The sequence below is a fragment of the Dendrobates tinctorius genome, unplaced genomic scaffold (genome assembly GCF_039654945.1).
Source record: "Dendrobates tinctorius isolate UK_male_01 unplaced genomic scaffold, ASM3965494v1 ptg000030l, whole genome shotgun sequence".
NCBI lineage: Eukaryota > Metazoa > Chordata > Amphibia > Anura > Dendrobatidae > Dendrobates > Dendrobates tinctorius.
Window position 1 is genome coordinate 5820714 of NW_027361698.1, and position 7074 is coordinate 5827787.

Consider the following 7074-nt stretch of genomic DNA (forward strand, 5'->3'; position numbering starts at 1 on the left):
TCTGCTAAACAGACCTATTTCACAAACCTTGTATCTTCATTATCTCACAACCCAAAACAACCATTCAGCACATTCAACTCTCTCCTCCGCCCACTACTGCCACCTCCAACTCCCCTCATCTCTGCTAAGGACTTTGCCACCTACTTCAAAAGCAAGATTGACCAAACAAGGCAAACCTTTACAGTTCCACCACCCCAACCGCTCCACATACCAGACCTCTGCCCTTCCCTAATAACCTCCATCTCCAACATCACTGAAGGAGAGCTTAATCATCTCCTTTCCAAATCATGCCTCACCACCTATGCACTTGACCCCATCCCTTCCCACCTGCTCCCCAACCTCACTAACATGATCATTCCAGCCCTAACCCATCTCTTCAACCTATCCCTAACTTCTGGTACCTTCCCCTCTGCCTTCAAACATGCCACCATAACACCCATCCTCAAAAAATCAAACCTTGACCCAATTGCTATGCCCAGCTATCGCCCCATATCACTGCTCCCGTTTGCTTCCAAACTCCTTGAACAGCATGTCCATGCTCAACTTTTCTCCCACCTCTCATCTAACTCCCTCCTTGACATCCTGCAATCTGGCTTCCGCCCCACCACTCCACTGAAACTGCCCTGACCAAAATTACTAATGACATACTCACAGCCAAAGCTAACAGACAGTTCTCCATCCTCGTCCTTCTTGACCTGTCCTCTGCCTTTGACAAAGTTGACCACTGTCTACTGCTACAGATTCTTTTTTCCCTTGGCATCAAAGACCTTGCCCTGTCCTGGATTTCCTCATACCTTTCTGACAGCACATTCAGTGTTTCCCCCACCCACACTTCCTCCTCATCCCGCCCCCTCTCTGTTGGAGTCCCCCAAGGCTCTGTCCTGGGGCCCCTACTTTTTTCCATCTATACTCTTGGCCTAGGACAACTCATAAAGTCCCATGGCTTCCAGTACCACCTGTATGCAGATGACACTCAGATCTACCTCTCTGGCCCAGATCTCACCTCTCTGCTGTCCAGAATCCCGGAGTGTTATCAGCCATATCCTCATTTTTCACCTCTCGATTCCTAAAACTCAACGTAGACAAAACTGAACTCATTATCTTTCCTCCATCTCACGTATCTTCCATACCCGATCTATCTATTATGGTAAACGGCATCACGCTCTCTCCTGCACCTGAAATCCGCTGCCTCGGAGTAACTCTCGACTCTGCCCTGTCCTTCAAACCACACGTCCAATCTCTTGTCACCTCCTGTCGCCTCCAACTCAAAATATTTCCAGAATCCGTCCCTTCTTCAGTCCTCAATCTACTAAAACTCTTGTACATGCCCTCATCATCTCCCGCCTTGACTACTGCAACACTCTCCTCTGTGGCCTCCCTGCTAACTCTCTTGCACCACTCCAGTCTGTCCTCAATTCTGCTGCCCGACTAATCCACCTCTCTCCTCGCCACTCCCGTCTCCCCCCTCTGCAAATCCCTCCATTGGCTCCCAATTCTCCAACTAATCCAGTTCAAACTACTAACACTGACCTACAAAGCCATCCACAACCTTTCCCCTCCCTATATCTCTGAACTAATCTCCCAATATCTTCCCTCACGTAATCTTCGATCCTCCCAAGACCTCCTACTCTCCTCCACACTTATTCGTTCCTCACACAACCGCCTCCAAGATTTCTCCCGAATATCACCTATCCTCTGGAATGCATGCCTCAACACGTCTGATTATCCACCACCCTCGAATCCTTCAAACGGAACCTGAAAACCCATCTTTTCAGGAAAGCTTACAGCCTGCAATGACCATTCTGCCGCCTCACCACCACCTGAGCTGCTGCCTCATCACCACCAGAGCTGCTGCACCCCCGACCTTCTGTCTCGTCCCCACTATCCTGTAGAATGTAAGTCCGCAAGGACAGGGTCCCCTCCCCTCTGTACCAGTCTGACATTGTAAATTTATTTATTGTTAACGATATCTATAACTTTGTATGTAACCCCCGTTCTCATGTACAGCACCATGGAATTAATGGCGCTATATAAATAAATAATAATAATAATAACCCCCACCTGACCATTTCAGGAAGCAGAAAGCAAACCCCAACCTGGATCATGACAGCCTCACCATGCTTGCTGTGAACTTCGACAATGAACCCGCAACTTTTCCGGTATATGTCAGCTGATTTCATTAGCTGATATGTGTCCATAAGGCTACGTGCGCACGTTGCGGATTTGTTTGCAGAAATTTCTGCACGGTTTCTGCATCTCTTGGCAGAAAACGCAGTGGAAAATCCGTGTTTTTTATGCGTTTTTGTTGCGGATTTTCATGCGGTTTTGTATGCGTTTTTGTAAATCCATAGAGCTAAATAAAGATATATTATTTTTTTAAATGAATTGTGATGTCATTTCCTTGTTGAACCTCTTCTTTTTCATTCTCCATTGAAAACCATAATGTCATTACATACCATGTTCAAATTTATAATGTTTACACGCAAAATAAATACTGTATAAGTGTACATACATATTTACTCATGTATAAGCCGAGATTTTCAGCCCATTTTTTTGGGCTGAAAGTCCCCTCTCGGCTTACACACGCCGCATATTCATGAGTGTAATGAGCGGTACCACGTGACCGCTGAAGACAGGAAGGGAGACAGTGGAGAAGCAAGGCTGCAGAGACCGCAGCAGGATGGGTGAGTATAGTGATATTCACCTGTACCCCGGTCCATCGCTGCCTACCGCTGTCTCTGCTGCGTTTTGTGTCAGTGACATTTAGGCAGCAGGGGGCGTGGTGACATGGTTAGTGCGTGCCGCCCCTCTGTTGGCTGAACAGTCACTGACACAAGAAGCGGCAGACAGCGGCGATGGACCCAGGAGAGGTGAGTATGGCATTTTTGTTTGCAGCATATGGGGGCATATTCTATGGAGCAGCATATGGGGACATAGTCTATGGAGCAGCATATGGGGGCATAGTCTATGGGGCAGCATATGGGGGGCATAAACTATGGAGCAGCATATGGGGGCATAGTCTATGGAGCAGCATATGGGGGCATAAACTATGGAGAAGCATATGGGGGCATAATCTATGGAGCAGCATATGGGGGCATAATCTATGGAGCAGCACATGGGGGCATAAACTATGGAGCTGCAAATATGGGGGCATAAACTATGGAGAAGCATATGGGGGTCTAATCTATGGAGCAGCTTATGGAGGCATAATCTATGGAGCAGCACATGGGGGCATATTCTATGGAACAGCATATGGGGGCATAAACTATGGAGCAGCATATGGGGGCATTGTCTATGGATTCCACCCTGAGTCAATAAGTTTTCCCAGTTTTTTGTTGCAAAATTAAGGGGGTCGGCTTATACAGGGGTCGACTTAAACACGAGTATATATGGGATATATATATATATATATATATATAGTACAGACCAAAAATTTGGACACACCTTTTTATTCAAATAGTTTTCTTTATTTTCATGACTATGAAAATTGTAGATTCACTCTGAAGGCATCAAAATTAGAAATTTGCACATGTGGAATTATATAATTAACAAAAAAGTGTGAAACAACTGAAAATACTGTATGTCTTATATTCTAGGTTCTTCAAAGTAGCCACCTTTTGCTTTGATTACTGCTTTGCATACTCTTTGCATTCTCTTGATGCAAAAGGTGGCTACTTTGAAGAACCTGGAATATAAGACAGAGTGCATCTACAATTTTCATAGTCATGAAAATAAAGAAAACTCTTTGGAAGAGCAGGTGTGTCCAAACTTTTTGTCTGTACTGTATATATATAAATATATACTATATATATATATATATATATATATAGTATATATATATGTAATAAAAGCCGAGGTTTAGTAATGTCAAAACCTATGGAACTTTTTTATGGACTTTGTGCGCTGCTTAACAATAGACACAATTCCAGTTGAGATGAAAGATTGATGTTTTATTCCCAACGCGTTTCGAAGTAAAAGTTATATCTTCCTCAGGGGATGACAGACATGAAAAAATAGCGCTGTTTCCAGACTAAATACACTCCATTTGTCATGATCCAGTGTTGGATCTGGCGGTATTAAATGCATTAAGTGAACTTTTTTTCCTTTGGTTCCAAAGTGTGTCGTGATTGCCCCCGGTGGCCATTAGAATTATCACGTGGTGTCATTCATTCTAAGTTGCCCGGTGGTGGGGAATGGTATCGCACCTTAGGTTTAGGTTAATGTTCACTTAATTATGGATCAGGTGTGACACCCTATAAAGGTGTGCTCAGGGTGTTCACTCACTGCTGGTGATATTTCTTGCTGAGTTGTTGGAGAGCCTGGTGGAATGATGGAGCTGGATAGGAGTCCTGCGCAGTCAGCCAGAGAGAACGAGTGCCAGCTAATGGTGTCTGCAGGAAGGACTGGCATGGCCTGGTGGAGTCGCAGTTTATGGTGTCGGCGGGAAGTGCGGGCATGGCTTAGAGGAGTGGCGACTAGGAAGAGAGTTGCACTCAGCATGTTCGACTTGGTTGCTGAGAACTGGACTCGAGCATGCTTGGATTCTTGGCAGAGGCTGGACTCATCTTGGGACTCTGTGTACTGGACTGCTGCAAGTGGTGATGGACTCTGCTCCCAGGCTGCACGATGGTGATGGATCAGGGTGGAGGAGAAGATGCACACAGGTGGTGGGCTCTGTTGCTAGGAGCGTACGCAACAGAGCAAAGCTAAGTGGTGTTTCCCCTGTATTGTCTCTTTCCTCATGTGTGTTATTAGTGCAGTGGTGGGATTAGTCTCCGCACCGACCCATTCCCTAGTGAGGGTTTAGGGTCAAGGTGAGCAAGGGCGTAAAGGTACGCGTGCGGCGACAGGTGCGGAGCCTGTTTAGGGAATGTAAGGAGTGCAGGGACGCTGGCTCAGGGGAGCTTAGGAGGTCTCCATGTCCCCATTCCCTATCGCAGGGCCCACCATTGTTAAAGTTTCCCATGTTCCCCCCTTATTATTTAAATTCGCCGTACTGGAGGCGGTGTTTCCAGAAATGTATATGTATAACGTGTAATACCTAAATTCGCCAGGTGGAGGCGGCGTATCCACCTGCTCGTTCTATTATTTAAATTCGCCCCACTGGAGGCGGTGTATCCAGGGTCACGTGTGTTATGGGTTCGCCTTGCGGCATCATCTGCGACCAGACACACGTGATCATGACACCATTTTTGAAATTTGGCGCCAATAGTCACATGTTTTTTACAAGAAGTCAAAGTTCAAATGACGTTTGGATCTATCACATGTTAAAACATAATCTTCAATTTCTATATAAAACAACAAAATTCCTTTATTCATTCACAGATAATATGGAAAAAAAATTTTTATTATGTCCGAAAAAACGATCCCACTTGTAAAAAAGAAAAAAAGAACAGAAGCTCTAACCATTTCACCAGGACAGATGCAGATCTTCAAGGGAATTTTTATTATAATGAGAATATTAAAAAATGTATTTATTAAAAAATATATGAATGAATATATATCCACTAGAAGGTGTAAAAATAAAAATATATGTTTATAAAGAATTTTGTGAATGTATTCATTAATTAATATTTTAACCATATTTGTACCAGAAAAGGTAGCCTAACAGAAATATATGCCAGATTTATATAAAGAGGAAGAATCAATCTAACTAGTACAAATCATTGAGGTTTAGTAATGAACAGATGTTAGACAGATTCCCTCATTAATAAAACGGTACATAAAGAGCTAAATAAAGACAGACACACGAAATCTGCGTGAAACACAGTTTCTGTTTAGTTTTCAAAAAATTCTAAAAAAAATTGCTTGGGCTCCCGCATAATTTTCATAACCAGCAGAGGGAAAGCCGATGGCTGAACCCTGATGTTAATATTCTGGGAAGGAGCCAATAGCCATAAAGGTTCCCTGGCTATTAATATCAGCTCACAGATGTTTGATTAGCCTTTACTGACTAGTTTACAAGGAAACCCCAGGAAAAAATTGACATGGGGTCCTCCTATAAAATCGAACCAGCAAAGGCTAGGCAGACAGCTGTGGGCTGATATTAATAGCCTGGGAAGGGGCCATGTATATTGGCCCCCAAGGCTAAAAACATCAGCTCTCAGCCACCCCATAAATACAGTCATATGTAAAAGTTTGGGCACCCCTATTAATGTTAACCTTTTTTCTTTACAACAATTTTGGTTTTTGCAACAGCTATTTTAGTTTCATATATCTAATAACTGATGGACTCCGTTATATTTCTGGATTCAAATGAGGTTTATTGTACTAACAGAAAATGTGCAATCTGCATTTAAACAAAATTTGACCGATGCAAAAGTATGGGCACCCCAACATAAAAGTGACATTAATATTTCGTAGATCCTCCTTTTGCAAAAATAACAGCCTCTAGTCGCTTCCTGTAGCTATTAATGAGTTCCTGGATCCTGGATGAAGGTATTTGTGACCATTCCTGTTTACAAAACAATTCCAGTTCAGTTACGTTTGATGGTCGCCGAGCATGGACAGCCCGCTTCAAATCATCCCACAGATGTTCAATGATATTCAGGTCTGGGGACTGGGATGGCCATTCCAGAACATTGCAATTGTTCCTCTGCATGAATGCCTGAGTAGATTTGGAGCGGTGTTTTGGATCATTGTCTTGCTGAAACATCCATCCCCTGCGTAACTTCAACTTCGTCACTGATTCTTGCACATTATTGTCAACAATCTGCTGATACAGAGTTGAATCCATGCGACCCTCAACTTTAACAAGATTCCCGATGCCGGCATTGGCCACACAGCCCCAAACCTCTACCAAATTTTACTGTGGGTAGCAAGTGTTTTTCTTGGAATGCTGTGTTTTTTTAGCCTCCATGCATAACGCCTTTTTGTATGACCAAACAACTCAATGTTTGTTTCATCAGTCCACAGGACCTTCTTCCAAAATGTAACTGGCTTGTCCAAATGTGCTTTTGCATACCTCAGGCGACTCTGTTTGTGGCGTGCTTGCAGAAACGGCTTCTTTCACATCACTCTCCCATACAGCTTCTCCTTGTGCAAAGTGCGCTGTATTGTTGACCGATGCACAGT

General features: G+C 43.8%; 1 long non-coding RNA gene across 1 annotated transcript in view; it reads left to right on the forward strand.

Moving 5' to 3' along the window:
• LOC141086037 (uncharacterized) overlaps positions 1–5540 on the forward strand; it is a 100667-nt gene extending 95127 nt beyond the window's left edge. Inside the window, exon 4 of the long non-coding RNA XR_012231477.1 lies at positions 5326–5540. This is a non-coding gene — a long non-coding RNA (uncharacterized lncRNA). The remainder of the gene's footprint in view (positions 1–5325) is intronic.
• Positions 5541–7074: the final 1534 nt, after the last annotated feature.